This window comes from Antedon mediterranea, chromosome 2, assembly GCF_964355755.1.
Source record: "Antedon mediterranea chromosome 2, ecAntMedi1.1, whole genome shotgun sequence".
Classification (NCBI taxonomy): Eukaryota; Metazoa; Echinodermata; class Crinoidea; order Comatulida; family Antedonidae; genus Antedon; species Antedon mediterranea.
This window is the reverse complement of record NC_092671.1, coordinates 22,591,118-22,615,071: the sequence shown is the minus strand read 5'-3', so window position 1 is coordinate 22,615,071 and position 23,954 is coordinate 22,591,118. Positions and strand designations below refer to the sequence as shown.

Below are 23,954 nucleotides of genomic sequence, written 5' to 3'. Positions count from 1 at the left end.
CTAAATTGATCAATACGTAATTTTGAGCTTTTAAAATTTTTAACGCGCGATTTCACGCGCATGACCCTACGTGCGTGTTATGTTTCGTACACGCTAAAGACACTAACAACAATACACAGGTATTACATACGCGAATCAGTCAGGTGTGGATTCCAAGTGAACGAGGCATATTGTCAACAGCCTATTATACTATTTAGTAGGGTAGGAAGGAGGGGTTACCGTGCACCCCATGATTTTTTAATGTACATTTTTGTAATCCTGAATATATGTAATTAACATTTGTTGATGTTCCCAAGACAAAATATTGTCCCATGGGGTTTTTTGGGGGCCATTTTGGTGGCCATCTTGGATTTATCAAAATCCTAAATATAGACAGTACTTGAGAAAGAGTGATCATAGAGGTCTGATTTTGTCTTAAATTGTTCTATAATGAAAGGTTTTCGTTCAAACTCAACTTCCGCATTATGTTACGAGTGCTCGCACGGTGTGGAGTGCACTGTAGCCCGGGATCGACTAAGGCAATGGATTCAGTTCAGTACCTTGTTTACTAGGCCCACAGGTGGTCTATTTTAGCATTTGCCTATCTAGCTAAGGTTCCTTACTATTCAAGCTATTATTGTTCATCAAGTTTTCAGCTGGAACAAAATCCAGGCCCTGCAGAGGAAAACAAGGACAGGGCTAGTGATAACACAAACACAAGCAATAACAGCAATAATCCAACATTCTATTACCAAAATATTAGAAGCCTTAAAAACAAGATGAACATTGGTTTCAGATGCTGTCGCCTAATCAAATGCATACACTGAAGAAATCTACGCGTGATTCAACCATAGAGTTAACATTAATTAATACCTCAATGATTCAACCAAACAATCCAACCAAACAATCTTATTACACCTAATAATATATGTCCTCGCATATCGGACATGTTTATTGAATTTTGACGCACGAATGAACATACGCGCCCACGTACGTGCATCATCATATTGGGTGTATGCCTACAATGTGTTCCTATTTATTATCCAAATGTTCATATTGTAATCATTAATAATAGTATGAATGCTAGCTTATTAATCAATTGTTTGTTATGCGCAATTTCAGAACAATTTGTGCAATTTGAAATTTTATTAAACGTAAATAAAGAAAAATTGGTGAAATCCTTATTTTTTTTTCATTGAGGGTATATCCTCTGAATGGCTTCCTATTCATTCCGGTGTCCTTCAGGGATCGATTCTTGGTCCTCTCCTTTTCAATCTTTTTGTCAATGATATCCCAAAACTCTTTACCCACTCCAGATGTCTTATGTTTGCTGATGATGTTAAGCCATACAAAATTATTGGTAGTGTTGGGGATGCTGACAGGCTTCAGGTGGACTTGGACAAATTATGTTCTTGGGCAGCTTTATGGGGTATGTCCCTCAATCCAGTAAAGTGCAATATCTTAACTATTACTTTGAAAAAGAACATTTTATTTCATAATTATTTAATTAATGACAATCCCATTAATAGGGTGCAATCACAAAAAGATCTTGGTGTTTTTATTGATAGTTTCCTTTGTTTTTCTTTTCATATTGATTATCTTGTTGGCAAGTGCAATAGACTGCTTGGGCTGATGTGGCGTAATTGTAAACATTTTGACATGCAAACCAAAATCCACCTTTATTATTCAATTATCCATCCAATTCTCAACTTTAGTTCTGTTATTTTTATTTCTATTACGAAAACTCAGTCTATGCGCATTCAGCGTCTGCATAACCGTTTTTTACGCTACATCAGCCACAACCAGAATCCTGATTTTCATTTCCATGTCCGATCTCCTGAGTCCCGTAGAACCTTTTTTGATCTTGTTTTTTTCGTATAAATGTGTTAATTCTTTATTTGACTGTAACTTAGTTAGTAATTTTTATCTTAGAGTCCCTAGTCGTCGTCTTAGAAGAAATCCTACTTTTCATATTCCTTTTAGTAGAGTAAATGTTTTAAAAAATGGTTTTATTAGTAGATTAAGTCAACCTTATAATTCTTTTACTTTAAGAAACCCTGAGTTAGATATCTTTAGTAATAATTTCCGTAAGTTTCGTAACATTGTTAGTAGTTTGGTTTAATGTTTTTTATTGATGTTCGTATTTGTCTGTGTTCCCTCCTGTAAGTTAGTGGTGAACCATGAGTTCACTGTTGGTTGGGAAATGAATAAATAAAATAGAATAAATAAACTTAGCTTTAATGAAACATATTTTTGAAATTTGGCGGGAAATATCACTTTTGACCTTTGACATATCTCGGTAACCCCTGGTCATAAAGACTTTATTTTTGTCATAAATTGTTCAGAATATCCATATTTATATAAGATTTAAGAGCCATTGTCTGTAAGAATCAAAGAAATATCAAAAAGAGTGGCAGACTAAAAAAATGGATTTCTTTCAAATTTTGCACATGGCTATATATGTGTTGAGAGAAATCAGATATGAAGTAGTTTTTATTTCACACGTATATTTCCATGGCAACGACCAAATTTGTGTTTTTGACAAATTTTGTCCTTTTTTAAGGTTTTTTAAAATGGATATTGGTACTACTTTGATGAACGATATTTTTGTTTTGTTCATTTAATCATAAAATAAATAATTAGTGTATGCATAATAACAATACATTGTGTACCTGTTTCATATTTTTTATTTTATTTTTTATTTCATACTTTGGGAGATACCATTTATTTAAAAAGGGGTGTTTTTCACTTTTTTTAAATTGTTCAATGCAACTAAACTTTACTTCACCATAACGCCCAAAGTGGTATATTTTTTTAACAGATTTATTACAAATAGGTAGTTCTAATGTTTAATTGATTGATTTCTAAAATAAAATACTGGGGTAATTTTAAAATCTACAAGCAGTGTTGCGAGAAACATAGGCATTTTTATTTTTAAAAAAACATGGTATATCAGTAAAAATATTTTATTTTCTTTGATTATTTGATTTGAAACTCATTGGTCAGAAAAATTCTTAATGTTTTATATAGTTCTAACTAGTTGTGTTGTGAGAAAAAAAAATTTATTATAGATTCTGTAATTCCCAGTTTTAATGTCATTTTATAGGTGATATCCTCTGGAAATTTGAATAAATTATCAGATCGTTGTGAATTTTAATCGTTGCAACAGATTACTCCTCTGTTATTTTGAAGCTCCTCTTTCATTTGTTTACTTCTTTTATTTGCTAATCTAAGCATCCACCACCACTTTTGACTACCACCCCCCTCCCCCACCCTGACTATAACCACAAAAAGATAAACTGCAACACTTTGGTCGATCATCCACTATAGAGTGTCAAATGCATGCATTCAAGCACCACCCACACTGCCGCTACCATCGCCCCAATGAATAGATGGATTCAAACTCCTCCATCCCATCCCCTCCCCCTTTCTCCCACCCCAAGTTAAAAATTGCAATGCAAAAGATAGGACATAAAGTTAAGTTTTTTGACCCTCGCCCCTAACTATTTCAAAGTCCTGGATCCACCACTTTCCCCTCCCCAAAATAGAACCAATCAAAAGTCAATGATATACTCAGGTATGTTAATGCTACATAACAAATATTAAAGCCCGGCCCTGATGTGAAATTTCATTTTTATTATTAAATATTGGTTTTAAATTCTATATTTTTATGGTTGGATTCAGTATTAATTATTAATTAATAATTATCTGATAATTATTTAATTTCCCTTAGTTATGCATAGCAACAGTTACTATGGTAACTAAAATTGAGATATTCTTTAGATTTTGCATATTTATCTTATACAAATTTAAATTTGTAGATTATTAGCAGGCATGCCTTATTTGCATTTTCAAATTACCGTTTCACAAGGTCATATTCGTAAGCACTTTCTTCTGTGATTATTTTTATTCATGAAAACCCCATATTTTATTTACAGCGGGCACCTCCCGTAAGCGGCCACCTCCCTTAACGGACGCCCTTTGGAAAAGACTGTTTGTTCTTCCTATCTAATTAGTGCATTTGGTGCTTACCGTAAGCAGCTGCGGGCACCTTTTTATACTAAAAATAAGATTTTTTGTAAGCGGCCAATCGAAAAATGTGATACTTATTGCATGGACCTATGAATTAGAGGTGCATGTTTATTGTATTTCTTTATATATTAGCTTTATTTTGAAGAGGTTTTAAAAACATTACTGTGAAGAGATGAGAAAACTACACAGATTTTGACCGACCATTTTTCATATGATAAAGCTTTTAAAATTTGTCTGAAAATGCTAAAAAATACTAAACCACCTGATTATAAATAATAATAGGCCTACAATTAGCTGGAAAATTGAGAGGCTCGTTTCGTTAAGAATATCGTATATAGCCATAATACGTGATTTTGGCCCTTTATCGGCAGAACCTCCCGTAAGGGGTCACCGCCCGTAAGCGGCCACTTTTCCAGGTCCCGAGGGTGGCCACTTACGGGAGGTTCAACTGTATTAAAAAAACAAATTATCTTTAGTTACGCATAGAAACCGGTTCTAAGATAACATAAATAATACATTTTGACATAACTTGACCCAACAAATGACCCTTTCACAAGGTCAGACATTTTCTGGGATTTAGATAAGTAAATTTGGGAAAAAGTAGTAAAGCTATGTAATCAATTGTTTGTAGTCATGAAACCCATATTAAAAATATTGTACTTAGTTAGTATAGAAACAGTTGCTACAATACACTATAGGTAAAATGTTGATATCATTTGACCTCAATATGTAAATTTTTTTTTCTTCATGAAAACTCCATATTTAATTTTTTTTTAAATATCCTTAGTTACGTAAAAAGGTTTAAGATAACACTAAAGGTCAATTTTTTACCTTTATTCAAATTTTTCAAGACTTTCTTTCCGAGATTATTAGGATTCAGTATTTAAAGCAAATGTAAAACTATGTAGAAAAAATGTTTTGTATTTATTTAAAACACCATTTTTTACGTTTTTTTAAAAATTACTTTCCTTAGTTACACATAGAAATGGTTGCTAAGGTAACACTATAGGCAAAAAATGAAAATTGTTGAGAATTTTTATGAACTATCTTGTAAATTTTGATCAAACATTAATAGTTGTAGTAAGTGGGGACCTGTCCTGTTTTGCATTCTGACCCCTTTTGACCTCAAATGACCTATTTACAAGGTCAGATTTTTTGGGAGGTCTTTCTGTACCTCTTTACACAAAATAGAATTATATTATAAAAACCATTGACGCAATTATTTCAAAGTTTAACATTATTTTCCATCAACTAAATATTTCAATGCAAAATACTGTTTTTCTGGCAATTAATTGAAATAAACCTGGAAACACATTCTCCTATTTTATCTAAACTATTCGTATGACTCTAGTAGCATTATGACAAGCCACATATACGTTTTATTATTGGATTAGCCATATTTAAATTGTGTTTCATGTGTTTTGTTTGTTGATATTTTGTATTTTTCGTATTTTCCTGCCAACACAAAACCTATGTATGAAATTTAACCCAGTGTTTTTTTCGTGATTATTGTTGAAAAACCTATTGACTATCAAATTAAAAAACCTCATTGATTTAAAAACACCACTTTGGAAGTTATGGGTACGTTTATGAGGTATACTTTTATAAAAAAAATAAAATTTTTTTTTAAACAACTCTTTTTAAAATAATGGTATCAACCAAACTCCATTTTGTAATTGTTTTTTTTTCTACATTAAATGGAACTCAATACATGTTGTTTACACTGCTATAAACAAAAACTGTATACTGTAAGTATTTTTGGTTAAAATAAGTATACAAGTTTGTACTTTTTCACTATAGAAAATCTGTGAAAAATGGAAAAAACATCAAAATTTGGATAATTGACCGTTGTCATGGCAACGGAGGCTAAAAATTAAAATGAATGTTGTAGATATGCTTTTTATTGAAATGTCTATTCATGGTAAAAATTTGAGAGAAATCCATTTTTTTACATCTGCCACCAAATCTTTGATTTTTACAGACAATGTAATCAGATCAACTTTCATATGCACTTTGAGGTCCAGAGAATTTGACTTCAGAAATTGGTTTAGGGTGGTCAAACAATCATTTTTGGCTTGGTTACACATTTTGAAAATGTGGCGAAAGGTCAAAAGGTCAGGGTCAAAGGTTATAAGATCAAACACCATTATGTCCTTAAATCTCGACAACCACTGGTCACAGCGAGGTAATTTTGGTCTCAAATTGATCAGAAGGTATACATTCATATTCAGTCTAATGAAACATTTTAGTCGAAAATGACCGGAAATGCCATTTCTGACCTTTGACCCATAAACCAGGGCATGTCTGTATCTCCGTAACTATTGGCCGTAGAGACTTGAATTTGGGCTCAAATTGTTCGAAATATACATTTAGTTATTTGTTACACATTTTGAACAATGTTACAAAAGGTCAAAAGGTCAAGGCCAGGGGTTATATGAATAAACACAAATAGGTATTTTTATCTCGGCAACCACTGGTCACAGCGAGTAAATTTTGGTCTCAAAATGTTCAGAAGCTATACATTCATATTCAGTCTAATGAAACATTTTAGTAAAAAATGACCGGAAATGACATTTCTGACCTTTGACATACATACCAGGGCATCTTCTTATCTCTGTAAGTACAGGTCGTAGAAACTTAAATTTAGTATCAAATTGTTAGAAATACACATATTTACATTCATTCTAACAGAAAATTTGGATAAAAGATGATCATAAATACTATTAATTACTAATCTTTTAAATGAAAAACATATCTACCCAACTTATCATTAGACAGTAATGTTATGCAATAATTGATGCCTAATGATTTCATTATACTGTATCCTTTACTGTTTGTAATAATTGTAGGCCTACTTTTGCTTATAATAATGCTAGAAATTATTGTTTACCCCCGAACATTTTGAGAATGCTAGAAGTAATTTACTGTAGTTACCCGTATAAAAGCCTCGGGCATTTATTTATTCAGGGAAGGCGTTTATTTTGTTGGGTGTAATAATGGTAACATGTATAATCAAATAAATACACCCCAGATATATATATATAAAAAAAATATATATTATATAATAAGATTAATAACGGGATTAAACCTCATTCTATCCTGGAGGAAGTCAATCATGTAATAAAAGGTATCGGAGACCACAATAATAGACCAAGTCATTGTCATTATTACGTAACACTGTTGCATAATAGTTTTGAATGTCAACGACAAAACTTATACATATACACGTCTGTTCCCAGTGTAGATAATAAAACAATATATATTTCTGGAGATTTATTATCAATACCACTAGAAACTTTGACATGTTTTAGGTACTGAATGCATTGACAATAAAAGCATCAGAAGTTTATCATGATAAAATCATACTACAACACTGTACTACAGTACACAAGGGTGTTTTCAGGAAAGCTGGACATATTGTACAATAGTAATGAAACTATATGTATTGGCATTTAAAACTATGCAAAAGATTGTTGTCAAATTGTAGTTACAAACAAATAGATGATAGAATGAAGATCCATTATGAGTGCAATCGTGTCAGGATAATGATGTGTCATTGTTTTATATCATTATACTGGCACCTGGAGGTGAAGATCCATTTAATGGAATCTATCACTTTTATTTTAAAAGACAGAAATATTTCGTTAAAAAGCATAAAGAGGAAAACGAATCATGTAAAGTACCTTTTATCAGTTGAGAAACGAAATACAATTATTAATATTAGAGTATTCCTTCAAATAAACGCCACCATTCCCTCAAATAGAACACCATGTGGAATAAACATGCCACATGCATTTACACAATAATTGTATCACGTCAACACATTTCATTAACTACCATAATCTACAATTTACCAAGCTTTTTGACATAATTTTATCACTTTTTGATATTAATTGTGCAGTATTTTTTCCCATCTAGGTGGTATTTATTTGATTATACATGTTACCATATTATACCCCAAATAAAGATGCCTCCTTTCCCCCTAAAAACCATTTTGAACAATAAATGCCAGGGGCGTTTAATCGGATACATATGGCAAGTTACTTCTAGCATTCTGAAAAGAACTGTTGAGCTTAACGTTTCTATCAAAATGTCCTCGGGGACAGCAATAACTAGTACTTGAAATTAAAACAATTTAAAGTATCAGTTATTGCATAACATTACTGTCTAAGGATAAGTTGTGTAGATATGTTTTTTGTTTGAGACATTAGTAAGAGTATTTCTGTTCATCTTTTAACCACATTTTCTATTACATTGAATGTAAATATGTATATTTCGAACAATTTGATACCAAATTTAAGTTTCTACGACCTGTACTTTATGAGATATGAAGATGCCCTGGTATGTGGGTCAAAGGTCAGAAATGGCATTTCTTATCATTTTTGACTAAAATGCCCCATTAGATGGAATATAAATGCATGCCTTCTGAACATTTTGAAACCAAAATTGACTTGCTGCGGCCAGTGGTTGCCGAGATAAAAGTACCTTTTTTATTTGTTCAAATAACCCTTGACCTTGATCCTTTGACCTTTTGTAACATTTTTCAAAATGTATAACAAATAACAAAACATATATTTCGAACAATTTAAAACCAAATCCAAGTGTCTACGACCAGTAGTTACGGAGATACATACATGCCCTGGGTTGTGGGTCAAAGGTCATAAATGGCATTTCCGGTCATTTTTTACTAAAATGTCCCATTAGACTGAATATAAATGTATACCTTCTGATTAATTTAAGACCAAAATTACCTCGTTGTGACAAGTGGTTGCTGAGATTTAAGGACATATTTATGTTTGGTCTTATGACCTTTTACCTTGACCTTTTGACCTTTCGCCACATTTTCAAAATGTGTAACCAAGCCAAATATGATTGTTTGACCACCCTAAACCAATTTCTGAAGTCAAATTCTCTGGACCTCAAAGTGCATATGAAAGTTGATCTAGCTACTAGAGTATAATGAAACATATTTTTGAAAGTTGGCAGGAAATACAACTTTGACCTTTGACCTCGTTTCCACCCGAGTGTCATATCTCGGTAACCCCTGGTCATAAAGACTTTATTTTTGTCATAAATTGTTCAGAATATCCATATTTATATAAGATTTAATGAAATACAACTTTTGACCTTATTTTCACCTGAGGGTCATATCTCAGTAACAATTTTTTTTTGTCTTAGATTGTTCAAAACATACATATTTCTATCCACTCTAATGAATATTTATTTTAAAGTAAAAATTAATTTAAAAGATGTTGTTGTTTGTTTAAAACATGCTGAAAAAGGGAAAATTACAGACTTTATAAAAATCTTTTGAATGTACATGCTATCCACTCTAATGCTAATTTTATCCTAAAAAACTGACAATAAATGTCATTTTTTACCTTTGACCCCTATTTAAATATCATTTACATATAATGCGAGAATTCTTAACAATTCTCAAATTAGAAAAAAAGTCAAACAAAATGGTAAAATGTAAAGTATCTGATAAATAATAAAAAAAGTGTTTGATAACATGTTTCATTACATAATTATTCATAATTAAAGGTGGCTACTTTTATGTCTGCAAACAACTTTTATCCAATAGAATGTGTTTATTGTCCAATTGAAAGAGACAATAACAAAATTGATGTCAACATCTTCATAATCTTAATTTATTTTGGAAACAGTACTGATAGACGGCTACAAAAATACATTCTGATCAAATTCTAATTCTTCATTAAATAATAGAAAATTTATTGAAAGAAAAAGGGATGATTGTATTTTACATGTGGATGGTATTCTTGACATAAAACTTGATCTGAGGACAGGTACCTTCCACCCATACACCAAACCAAACAATACACCATTATATGTACACCGTGAAAGTAATCATCGGCCATCAATGGCCATCAATATTATGCAATATACCACTAGCAATAAATAAACGACTCAAACATCTCATCCGATGAAAATTCGTATAATGCAGCAATACCTCAATACCAAGAAGCACTTAGAAATAATGGATATGAACATGAGCTACACCTGAACAAGCAAACAAAAATAAAACCCGAAACAGAAACATATCATTTGGTTCAATCCTCCGTACAGTAAGAATGTAAAGACCAATATCGGACACAAATTTTTACCTAGTCAAAATTTAAAGGGATCTGCCAGAGCCAAGGCAGTGTACAGATTGTCTGTAATAGGTCATTTGGTATTTCTTACAAAAATCATATAACATTGGTTGCTGGGTGGTATCTACAATATCTATTCTAAGCTAGGCTAGTTGGGGGAAGGGGCCTATAGTCAAACTTCAGAGGGGTCTACCAGGGCCAAGGTAGTGTACAGATAGTCTGTATTAGGTCATTTGGTATTTCTTACAATGTGCTAAATCATATAACATTGGTTTGCTGGTGGTATCTACTATCTAATCTAGGCCAGTTGTGGGAAGGGGGTCTCTAGTCGAACTTTAGGGTGTCTGGCACTTGCGGTGCACCAGACAATTAGTCTGTCGTTACCCATTTAGTATTGTATGATCAAAACTTGTTCATTTGGCATTAATTTTGAGTGGTACCTCACTCAGCTATGCTATCTCCATTTGTAGGCCTTCCCTCGGGGGGGGGGGGGGGTCTTGCGGACCTATTGCAGAGGACAAAATATTTGTCGTTGGTGATATTGGTATAAAGATGTCAATGGGCATCCCATGGTGGTGAAATTAGGTGGTATATCTCTCATCTAGTTGGTGCCGATTTGTTAGCACCTTTCGGGTCCCCCGGTCTAGACGCAGCAGGGGGTACCCGACAGACTTCCATTTACATTGACTGCAAGTGACCCCTGTAGTGAATTTATCTTTATTGGTTCCGAGCTTTCTCAGGCGTATATATTTCCACGCGACGTACACAGCTGTCACTGAACGATAACACATACAAAAAGTATATTTAACTCAACTAGAACTTTTATTCCTTGTAATTCGATTAATACATCTTTCTACCACTACCAGTCATGCCTTAATATTTTCTTTATCATCTTTCCGTTTATCTACTCTGATCTTATTCTCTCTTCTCTTTTATCTACTCTGATCTTATTCTCTCTTCTCTTTTATCTACTCTGATCTTATTCTCTCTTCTCTTTTATCTACTCTGATCTTATTCTCTCTTCTCCCCTAATATCTATTACATTCTACTTTTATACTGGATATGCAAATTTTAGGCTTCAGAGGAGGATAACATTTTCCCTCCAAAAATTATACGATTTTGATTGGCTAATAATAAGGCGGACCTGGTCTAAAGCATCCTTCTCTAAACACAGAGAATCACAACATTTAATATGACATTCCCCTTTTTGGGAAAAAGATTGTGTCAATCTTTCCAAAAATTTAACATTTAAAACCATTTTACTTTAAACTATCTACTAATAACACCTCTATAATATTATTATGCACGGCTTAATCCATCTGCATTTCCATTTAATGATCCTTTCTTGTAAATAACTTTAAATTTATATCCTTGTAAAAACAGAGCCCATCTCATAAGTCTAACATTGGCACCCTTCATTGAGTCCATCCATCTCAATGCCTGGTGGTCAGTATGAACTTGAAATTCACAACCATACAGATAATACTTAAGTTTATTGATAGCCCAAACAATAGAGAGGCACTCTTTTTCTGGCACAGAATATCTCTGCTCATGTACAGATAACTTTCTACTTAAGTACACAATGGGATAATCATTACCCTCACCATCTATTTGGCTCAGCACTGCACCTATGCCATAATTTGAGGCATCGGTTTGCAATATAAACATCTTATCAAAATTTGGGGCTTTTAATACATTATCATCAGTAAGTCGTTTCTTTAAAGTTACAAAGGCATTTTCACATTGTTCATTCCACTTAACGGTATTACTTTTACTCTTTAAAGTTAAATCAATCAATGGCTTAGCAATATCGGCATAGTTCTGTACAAATTTTCTGTAATAGCCAGTTAATCCGAGAAATGATCGGACTTGTTTCTTAGACAAAGGTCTGGGGAACTTTTCCACAGCCTCAACCTTATCAATCATGGGTCTAATTTCTCCATTACCAATCTTATGCCCCAGAAATTCTACCTATGCATAGGCAATTTTACATTTCAAAGGCTTTGCTGTCAATCCAGCACTACTTAATCTTTCTAATACATCATTCAAATGAAAAATATGATCTTTCCAAGTTTGACTATAAATACATATGTCATCTATATATGCCTTAGCAATATCCCTCAGTACCTTGTAATACCTTATCCATTAATCTTTGGAAAGTACTAGAGCTATTTTGCATACCAAATGGAAGTACATTGTAACAATACTGTCCAAATTGTGTAATAAATGCTGATTTGTCTTTGGTCTTAGGATCCAGAGGCACCTGGTAAAATCCTTTAGTTAGATCTAACGTAGTTATGTATATTGCGGATGATACCTCATCCAACATTTCGTCTATGCGAGGCATAACATAAGGGTCAAATTGTGTAGTCTTATTTAGTGATCTAAAATCTGTCACCATTCTAATTTGATTCTGGCCTTTCTTCAGGGCAATAATAGGTGCAGCATAGGCACTAACAGTAGGTTCTATTATACCCATAGCCAACATACTATCTAATTCCTCTTTCAATTTACCCTTTAATGCTTGGGGCGTTCTATATGCCCTATGCCTTATAGGCATTTCACCATTAGTCTTAATTTCATGTGTCACTAAGTGAGTTCTACCTGGTACATCCGAGAATACATTCTGTTGGTACTTTAACAATTCTGTTAATTGTTTAGTTTGTGTATCATTTAAATTACTACTAACGTTAACATCTCTCCATGTTTGTGATTGATGATAAGACAATCCTATGTCTATTTCACTATCTAACTCATTGTCATGGACTGTTTCATTTAAGTCTACTTCTTCTATCGACTGAACATTTGTTACTACATAATAACCATCTTTACTTATTTCTACTTTATCATACCATCTCTTTAACATATTAACATGTAGAATTTGTTTTTCTTTTCTTCTACCTCCTATGTATATTTCATAATTTACATCATTGACCTTTTTTGTAACAGTGAAGGGGCCTTGCCATTTACTGTCTAACTTACTATTTCCTACTGGAAGGAATATCAACACTTTGTCCCCTTCTACAAATTCTCTATCAATAGCATTCTTGTTATAATTGTGGGACATAATTTCTTGTTGTTCAAGTTTGTTTACATTAGCATCTTTCATTAATACCTCCATTTTTTCTCTTATGTCTAACATGTATTTGATAACATCAGTAGATGTTTCTTCATCTTTTACCCAATTACTATTGAGTAAACTCAAGGGTCCCCTCACCTCTCTACCATAAAGCAATTTAAAAGGTGAATGGCCCGTCGCTTTACTAGGAACTTCTCTGTATGCAAACAGAAAGGGGGGTATGTAGTTATCCCAATTTTTTCTTTGCTTAACTGTAAGTGTCCTTATCATATTTTTCAATGTACCGTGAAATCTTTCAACAAGCCCATTGCTTTGGGGGTGGTACACTGTAGTCTTTAATTGATTAATCCCCAACATACTACATATAGATTGCATAATTGAAGACATGAAATTAGTTCCTTGATCATGTACAATCTCTTCGGGTAATCCTACTCTAGTAAAGACTTCTATTAGAGCCCTGGCTACTGTTTCAGCTCTAACATTGGGTAACGGAAAAGCATCCGGATATCTCGTAGCATAGTCAATTATAGTAAGCATATATTTGTTATTACGGCTTGTTCTAGATAAGGGTCCAACAATGTCTATCGCTATACGTTTATATGGTGTACTTATAATCGGTAATGGTATCAAAGTATGTTTCCTTTTACTTTTACCCTTATCTACCTTTTGGCATTCCTTACAGACTTTACAATAGACTACCACATCTTTAAATATACCTGGCCAATAGAATTGGTTCAGGACTCTACTTTTAGTTTTCTCAACACCCATGTGACCTGCAAATGGCACATTATGACCTAAGTGTAATACACCCTGTCTACACTGAGTGGGTAATACAATCTGTTCCACTTGGTTATTCTTATCTTTAATACTACTCCAATTTCTCATCAATATACCTTGTCTCATAAAGAAACACACCCTATGCTGACCTATTTCTTCTATAGGGACTACCCTGTCAAACACTCCTTTGAGTGAGTCATCCTTAGTTTGCAATTTGATCAGTTCTTGTTTAGTTAGGTTCAGCTTGTGCTGTTGTTCATAAGTTTTATGTTTGACTGTTTTATCTTTATCTTTATCCTCATTTTCGTCAAACAAATTATTCATTTCTGTTCCATTCATATCATCTAAACACTTAGTTTTATTTTACTTTGTTGTCATTTACTACTGTTTTCAACAATTGTACATTAGTTTCTTTAGGTGGCTCTTCTATCGGCTTAAAGTTACTATCTTTCCCTAACAATATCATTTTGTCTTGTATTCTAACATCATTTTCTATTCTGGCTTGCTCCCTAGTTAGGACGAACATTTCTTTAGCCATTGTTTCCCCACAATTCTGGTCCAAATCATGACCCAATATTAAACATGTCCCTCTGTAATCCTTCGATTACGGCTACAATCACTTTTCCTGTCACTATCTTACTTTCTATAGCTACCTCAGCTAAGGGGACGGTAATATCGCCTCCTATACCTCTTAACGTAACCCATTTTCCTGGCAAGTAACATTTGTTAGGCACTAGACTTTCCTTAACAGCTGACTGGGTACATCCCGAGTCTCTAAGCATAGTTATATCCTGTCCTTCTAATTTTCCTGTTATTGTACACTTCTCCATTTTATTTTCTACACTATCCATAACTACTTGGGGTCTATCTGATTTTAGTCCTTCACATCTTAAGCCATCTTTCACATTCGGGCCCTTCTTAGTGTCACTAGTCTTTCCTTTTGCTACCATCTTAGGACAATCCCCTGATCTTGGAAAACACAGCGCTTTGAAACCTTTGTCTCTTGCGCTTTATAAATGTTATTTATTATTATTATTTATTATTTTATGTCCCTTCTCCTTACAATTGAAGCATAGGCCATTAATCCATTCATTTGAAGGTTCTCTCTGTTGGAAATTTCTACCATAGTTATGGAATTTGCCTCCCCTTCCGTGATACCTATTGTATCCTTGCTGCCTAGCTCCAGGGTTATTCTGAGTCGTACTATTCTTAGGTTTACTATTTTCTTGGCCCTTATAATACTTAGGCTTATTTTCAGAATTGACGGCATTCCAATAGCCACGGCCACCTCTATTAGCTATATAATCATCGGCTATCATAGCCATATCATAGCTCTTATTTACTTGTTTATCTCTAAGATAAAGCCTCAGATCTTCAGGCATTTTATCAAGTGCCTGTTCCATTATAATCATTTCAATAATGCCTGCAGCATCATCTTCTTTTACATTAGCACATTTCATCCAACATTTTAAATAATGGGAGAGCTCATTCAGCCATTCCCTGATGGACATATCTTTAACTCTGTTTGAATTTCTAAATTTAAATCTGTAGGTCTCTGCGGACACATCATACTTTTCTAAGATTGCCTTCTTTAAGGTATCATAATCTACACATTCTTTTACGGTTAAGGATGCATATGCTGTCCTAGCTTTACCAAACAGTTCAGGTGCTAACCTAGCAGACCACGTATTCTTATCCCAACCTGTGGCTTCTGCCAAGTGTTCAAATGTTCTAAAATATATATCAATATCATCTGATTCCTTCAAAGTAGGAACCTTTACCTTCATTTCATCTACTATATTCCTAGCATTACTGTAGCTAGACCTATTTTCTAATTCCATCATTTTCACTCTTTCTTGTGATTCAATTTTTCTTTGCTCTATATCTGCTTCTATTCTTAATTGGTATTCTAACTTTTTGTTTTCGGCCTCGAACTTCATTCGAAAATATTCGAGCATCATATCTTTAGGCATACCGCCAGGTATTTCGGGCAAATCAATATCCCTAGCCATTTTATCATATATTTCATTGACTTGGTCAACCTCTTCTTGGTCAACCATATCTTCCCTAGTATCTTTGTCTGACATAGTCTTATCTATATTTTTACCCGATCTTAAAGTTGTCATGCTAATAACAATTTTACTAATGAAATCTGTAAACTTATGTTCCTATACAAAATATGTTATAAAAGTATTTGTATTACCTTGATTCCATTCAGATATGTAAAAAATATGAAATCCACATAAATTTTTAAATGCAATACAATATAAGACATTAATTTACTTCAAAGTCACAAACAACGTTCCAAGTTCGCTCCGTACAAAAATTTACTTTCGAAATAAAAAATAGTTTACAAAGTCAGCTTTGCAAATCTTCTCCAAATTACTGGGCTTCCTTCTGTTACTTCAGTCTTCTTCTTTCAGACCTCGGTGAATATATACAGTATCTCCTATGAATATCCAGGAGTCTTGAGCTCAACAGTTCTTCTTCTTCGTTGTAATATCCAAACAACGCACGGTATAAAAACTGTCAGGAATCCAGATCTTCGTAACCATTTAACTTTTTGGTTACTGATTTAACAGACCCGTAGAGTAGGCACTGTCACTTCTTCTTCTTCTTGATACTTAAATCATTAAACAAAAATTTTCACCTCTGCCACCATGTAGTGAATTTATCTTTATTGGTTCCGAGGTTTCTCAGGCGTATATATTTCCACGCGACGTACACAGCTGTCACTGAACGATAACACATACAAAAAGTATATTTAACTCAACTAGAACTTTTATTCCTTGTAATTCGATTAATACATCTTTCTACCACTACCAGTCAAGCCTTAATATTCTTTATCATCTTTCCGTTTATCTACTCTGATCTTATTCTCTCTTCTCCTCTAATATCTATTACATTCTACTTTTATACTGGATATGCAAATTTTAGGCTTCAGAGGAGGATAACATTTTCCCTCCAAAAATTATACGATTTTGATTGGCTAATAATAAGGCGGACCTGGTCTAAAGCATCCTTCTCTAAACACAGAGAATCACAACATTTAATATGACAACCCCCAACACACTTAAATAGTCAGATATTGGTACCTAGCTCATCTAACCAAATGTCTTTGGGCTGCCTGTCTACAGCCATTTACTGAGTATTCAATACAGTAATACAATAAATACTATAGCGGTCAGAAGATGCTACTAATCAATCAATCGTTCGATTTATATAGCGCCATTCCAACAGTCATTGCTCATGGCGCTACCAAAAATATCAGAAAATGTGAGTTTTGAGTAGTAACTTAAAGGTGCTCAATAATGATGTTTGTTTAACGTTCAAAGATAGGTGGTTCTAGAACCTAGGTACAGCAATACTGAAAGTCCGATCTCCCCAACTATGTTTACGCCTCTGAATGTCCTGTAGCACCTGATGACTAGATCTATTGTTCTCACTTTCTCTTATTGATTGTCGATCATTCTGTGAGATATTTGGGAGCGCAACTATTTATGCATCGAAATACCAGCAGCAGGATCTTAATTTGAACACGCAACTCCACTCCAAATAGGATCGCCTCGGTCTTTTCATTAAGCTTGAGGAAGTTTAAGCCCATCCATGTCCTAATCTCAGCAGTGCATGCTTCTAAACGTTTTACGGCGGTCAGAATCTCAGTCTGACGAGTCTTGACAGAAACATAAATTTGTATATTATGAAGTTGACCAGGAATATGTCCTCTATACATTTGACCTTGGAGGGTTAGATGAAGGCACTTCCTCTTAACGGTATATATATATACATAGTTTTATTTGAAAACAGTAAAATTCTTACTATATAAGAATTCTGTGAAAATTGAGGTCTTCACTCCTGAGGACGATCAAAGAATATTGATTGAAACGTAGAGAAACTCAACAGTTCTAATATACGTGGCGTACCGCAAACTTTCAAAATTTAGGTCAAGGATTAAATGTGACAATACTAAGATTTATGACCATTTCTTGAAGTAAATATTCCTTAGAGTGGATAGAAACATGCATGCAATTTATGACAAAAATAAAGTCTTTATGACCAGGGGTTACCGAGATATGACCCTCAGGTGGAAATAATGTCAAAGGTCAAAAGTGATATTTCCCACCAAATTTCAAAAATATGTTTCATTAAAGCTAATATAAATATGGATACTACAAACTATTTAAAACAAAAATAAAATCGTTATGACCATTGGTTACCGAGATATGACCCTTATGTAAAAACAAGGTCAAAGGTCAAAAGTTGTATTTCCGGTCATTTTGTATGAAAATGTTTTATTATAGTACATAGGAAAGTGCATATTCTGAACAATATAAGACCAAAATTAAACCTCTGTGACCACTGGTTGTCAAGATATAGGTCGAATACAAAAAGAGTCTAAATTATTGTGAAAATTGTCGTGCAATAATATAAGCTAATATCAATATGGATATTCTTAACAATTTATGACAAAAATAAAATCTTTATGACCAGGGGTTACCAAGATATGACCCTTATGTAAAAACAAGGTCAAAGGTCAAAAGTGGCATTTACGGCCATTTTGAACGAAAACTTTTCATTATAGTACATAGAAATGTGCTTATTATGAACAATTTAAGACCAAAATTAGACCTCTATGATCACTCTTTCTCAAGTACCGTCTATATTTAGGATTTTGATAAATCCAAGATGGCCACCAAAATGTCCCCCAAAAAACCCCATGGGACAATATTTCGTCTTGGGAACATCAAAAAATGTTAATTACATATATTCAGGATTACAAAAATGTACATTAAAAAAATACATCATGGGGGTGCACAGTAAACCCTCCTTCCTACTAGACTAATTCTACATACAATAGGGAGTTTTCGCAACCTTACGAATACGATAACGAAAACGGATACGTCAAACATTTGTGAAACTTTTGAGCTGATCCCCATTTCATATTCGTAAAGCGTTTTCGTGTTGACGAATATCACCAGTCACATTCGTAACTACAAAACGAGTATAGTTTTTGATCTATTTTGCACATTTTGCATTTGAATCAGGAATGATTCATGATTATAATATAATTATACTTTTACTGAAATTAATTTACTAAAGTAATTTACTAAAATGCCAAGTCATTTTTGATAAATAGCAGTCCTCACTCGCTTTGATGTTACGCTAGGCCTAGGCAGCCAAGCACCAAGCAACACGTACATGCGCTTCGCTCTAATTTACCGCAGTCATATTTTGGACGGCGCCCTCAATATTTCGCTGCCATGCGAAACAGATTTTTACTGGCTTACCAAAAACGAATACGTGTGCGTGACGTATCTGTTTTCGTTATCGTATTCGTAAGATTGCGAAAAATTATCAATGCGCGTAGACCAATTACCCATGTAATACACAACATTTCTCCCCTTTTAATTTGGAAACCTATTTTCACATTTTATATACTTTTTTTTTTACAAGATTTTCAATACATTTTATTAAAACTAACAATACACCAAAATAATAGCTTATACACGGGATAGTCAAATAGACCAATGAAAGTTAGTTATTAAATATGTACAACCGATCATAATACTACAGTAAATACTGCAAAGATGACTGTCTATAGAGTTATGTTTTAAATTGACAACAAAGTAAAGTCAATCATGCTGCTATACAAACAATACTATAAAACATTATCATTCAATATTGTAACCAATCTGGCGCTTTGCGTACTCTGGTTGACCTTCTTAACACACTTGGTTCACTAGCAACATTACTTTTGACATTATCATTTATACAAATTTCAAATTTCTTCTTCTCTCTTATCTACATATTCCGTATCCATATCCTCCCCTTCTTTATTTTCAAAATCTACATTTACACCTCTATCTTTAATTTGATCAACATGTCTTTTCCAAACCATTTTATTTCCAACATCAATTTTATAGTTTAGAGGACCCTCCTGGTTTACAACACCAGGGACCCACTTAGTTTGTCCTATATAATTTCGCACATAAACCAAATCGTTTGTTTCCTATAAACGCAACTTTCGATCTCGTTTATGCATGGCCCCAATATTGATGATTCTGTGAGAAATAGTTTACACAAAGCCGCTTTGTGTAAACTATTTCTCACAGAATCATCAATATTGGGTCGAAGGATATCTAATCTAGTTCTTATAGAACGGTTCATAAACAACTTTGCTGGCGTCTCTTTAGTCAATCCTTGTTTTAACGATTGAACAAAACGCTCTACTTGTCCATTCGTACTAGGATAAGGTGCAGATAATTTGTGACTATATACCATTCATAGCCATAAAACCTTTAAATTCCCCAGACGTAAACTGTGATCCATTATCAGACACTAGAACTTGGGGCCAACCATTCCGGCTAAACGAAGTCCTCAATAGTTTTATGTGAAGTTGTAGATTGCATAATAAAAACTTCGGGCCACTTTGAAAAAGCATCCACCACAATCAGATATGGTAAGACCCTCAAAAGGACCCGCGAAATCTACATGTACACGTTCCCCAGGGTTAGAAGGAGGTACCAAGGATGCATAGGTGCGATGGTAGGATTATTTTGTATACGCTGACATGAGACACACTTTTTCGCAGTTTTCTCAATTTGCGCATCTAACAATGGCCACCAGAAATGAGACCGCGCTAACACTTTCATTTTAACCACCCCAAATGCAATTCCTCGTCGCAATTTTGGTGGAATTATTACCCGGACACCCCATAACAGACAACCCCCTTCAATAGTCAGTTCGTTTCGTCTGTTAAAGTAAGGTTTCAAACTCTCGTCGCTTTGGGGCCAACTTCCTGCTCTAGATAATATTACATCTTTACGGGTATTATTTCTTATTTCGGCGCTAGTTACCGGAACAATCTTACTAGAACCAATATGCGCAACCGAAATTTCGCTATGATGTGGGGAACCCTCAACTGGTAATCGGGATAAACAATCCGCGTTCGCATTCACTTGACTGTTCTTAAATTTAATACCAAAATCAAAACCAGACAAATAAAGAGCTGGATTCGCTCTGCAGCCAAAGCTGGTAACCCTTTCTTCGGACCAAATATAGTAGTTAGGGGCTTATTGTCGGTTATTAAAGTAAACTTTCGGCCATAGATAGACCTTTTGCAAGCATACACGATAGCCAAGGCTTCTCTTTCTAGTTGCGGATAATTTCTTTCGGTCTTATTTAATGAACGAGATGCAAATTTAATAAATCTTTCTTTCCCATTTACCATGTGTGATAGAACAGCGCCTACCACCTTACCTGAAGCATCTGTAGCTACTGTTAAAGGCAAATTGGGATCATAGTGAACCAAAAACCCAGAATGTCTTAGCATTCCTTTGATTTTACCCATGCATTTCTAGCCAATTCTGTCCACTTAAATTCTTTACCCTTTTCGAACATATTAGTTAACGGTGATAATATTGTGGCTAATTGAGGTACAAATGAACGGTAATAATTCACCATTCCCAGATACGATCTTAAAGTAGTAATGTCGGAAGGCAACGGCATTTTCAAAATATCATCAATTTTGTCTATGGATTTATGAACACATGTTTATCTACGCAATGTCCCAGATATTCAACAGATTGCTTCATAAATTCGCACTTTTCCCGTTTTAGTCTCAAGTCCTAATCCTGCAAACGGACAAGGACCCTCTCTAAATTACCAAGGTGATCTTGATCCTCTTTCCCTGTGACTAAAATGTCGTCAAGGTACACTTGTACACCTGGGAGATCCTTCAAGATAACATTCATTGCGTTTTGCCAAATTGCTGGCGCGGACGTTATGCCAAAAACCAATCGATTTTGCTGAAACAAGCCCTTTTCAGTAATAATTGTGAGTACCTTTTTTAGACTCATCTAACAACTCCATCTGATTGTAGGCTTGTGCCAGATCTAATTTGGTAAAGGTTTCACCACCCGCAAGGTTAGACAGAATGTCTTCAACGTTAATATTTGGTGTGGCAACAGATTGTAGCATCGGATTAATTGTGGGCTTATAATTTCCACATAATCTAACAGACCCATCCTTTTTCTGAACGGTTATTACTATCCCACTGGCCCACTGACTATTCGTCACTGGTGTCAGAATCCCATTGTTCACCAATCTATCTAACTCAATTATCATCGTCAGACCTTAAGGCATAGGGAACCCGGTATGCTTTACTAATAATTGATTTGATTTGATTTGATTTATTCAATATCGGCTCATTACAATTACAACAGAATACATAAAAATATATAATGAAACAAAAAGCCAGGATTGTCACAAGCGAACCCAATCACTGTTTAAAGACTTTCCTTTAACATAAATAAAATATAATATAAATATAAAATAAATGACGAGAATAACATGATGTAAAAAAAAAAAATACAGCAGGGACCAAGAAAAATCAAAAGAAATAGTGTTGGCGAAGACTAGTCTCGAATTCTCGAAACCTGCCAAGGAGAGCAAGCTCACTTAATTCAGAGGGAAGACCATTCCAAAGTTTACAGAATCTAGGAAAGAGTGAAGATAGAAAACAGACAGTTCGAGCAAAGGGTGGCCTGAATAGAAGATCAAATTTGTGACGAGAAATAGGAGAAAAAAAAGAAGAAACATCGAGATCAATAATGAGTGTATAAACATTTGACAACAAAGACAATAGTTTGGAAATCAATCCGAGAAGTCAAAGAAGGAAGATGAAGGAGAGCTAATCTTTCGGCGTAAGTAGGACGTTCAAAGTGTTTACCTGGAAAAAAGTATCTTGTAAGAATGCGTTGGGGTTTTTCAAGAAGAGTAAGATGGGAAGCCAAATGTGGAAACCACACAGGAGCACCATATTTCAGAATCGGACGACATAAGGATTTGTAAAGCAGAAGAGAATGAGAGTCATTGGTACCAACAGTACGACGGATAAATCCTAAAGTCCTGGAGGCAGAAGAGTGAACAGCTAAAATGTGGTCGTGCCAGGAAAGGGTACTATTAAGGGTAATGCCAAGGTATTTATGGCTGTTAGTTAGAGATAGAGGGATATCATTAAGAGTATAAGGGTAGAGTGTGGGATTTCGAGAGCGAGAAACGTGCATAACTTTACATTTTATTGATGTTAAGTGACATTTTATTTACGTTGGACCAAGAAAGAATATTGTCAAGATCAGATTGTAGGATAAGGGAATCAGAGTTTAGATTGAATATTTCTGAAGACAACAGTGTCATCAGCATATTGGAGAATATTAGATTGAAGAGTAGAGGGAAGATCCGAAACAAAAATATTAAATAACAGAGGGCCTAGTAGAGATCCCTGTGGAACCCCCAGATGTTACTTGGGCCCAATTGGAGGAGGAACCATTAAAAAGCACTCTCTGTGACCGACCAATTAGGTAAGAGGAAATCCAATTAAGTGTAGAGCCACAGAAACCATAGTTGTGAAGTTTTTGAAGAAGAGGAGTATGAGAAATCTTATCAAAGGCCTTGGACCAATCCAGAAATATAACATCGGTTTTAGGAGAATTACGTTTATCAAGATTAGAAGCAAGGTGATGGTAAAGTTGGGAAACTTGAGTAATAGTTGATCGTCTTGGCACGAAACCATGTTGGGCTTTAGGAATAAGACATAGATTAGTTAAGTGAGTGTTAATATGGGTAGAAAGAAGTCCTTCTAAGAGTTTACAAGGAATAGAGCAAAGAGAAATAGGTCGATAGTTTTTAAGTGTTGCACGATTACCTGATTTGAAAACTGGTACTACATTAGCCCTTTTCCAATCAAGTGGAACTTGACCAAGAGAAAGTGACAGATTAAAGATGTTAGAGAGATATGAAGAGATAACAGGGCCAGCTAATTTAAGAAGTGAAGGAGAAATATTGTCTGGTCCAGATGGCCTGCCATCTCCCTTAAAATGGATATGAAAGGATTTTAAAATTTCACAAAAATTACTTTGTATGAATCCTTTTAATGTTAATAAACAGCACACAAAAAATTAGATTCAAATACC

The 23,954-nt window shown here is 34.2% G+C and overlaps 1 protein-coding gene across 4 annotated transcripts in view; it reads left to right on the top strand.

Annotated features, from left to right (window-relative positions):
• Positions 1–23,954, top strand: part of LOC140040729 (WD repeat, SAM and U-box domain-containing protein 1-like) — a 183,710-nt gene that overhangs the window by 125,762 nt on the left and 33,994 nt on the right. The gene's annotated exons all lie outside the window — the stretch shown is intronic.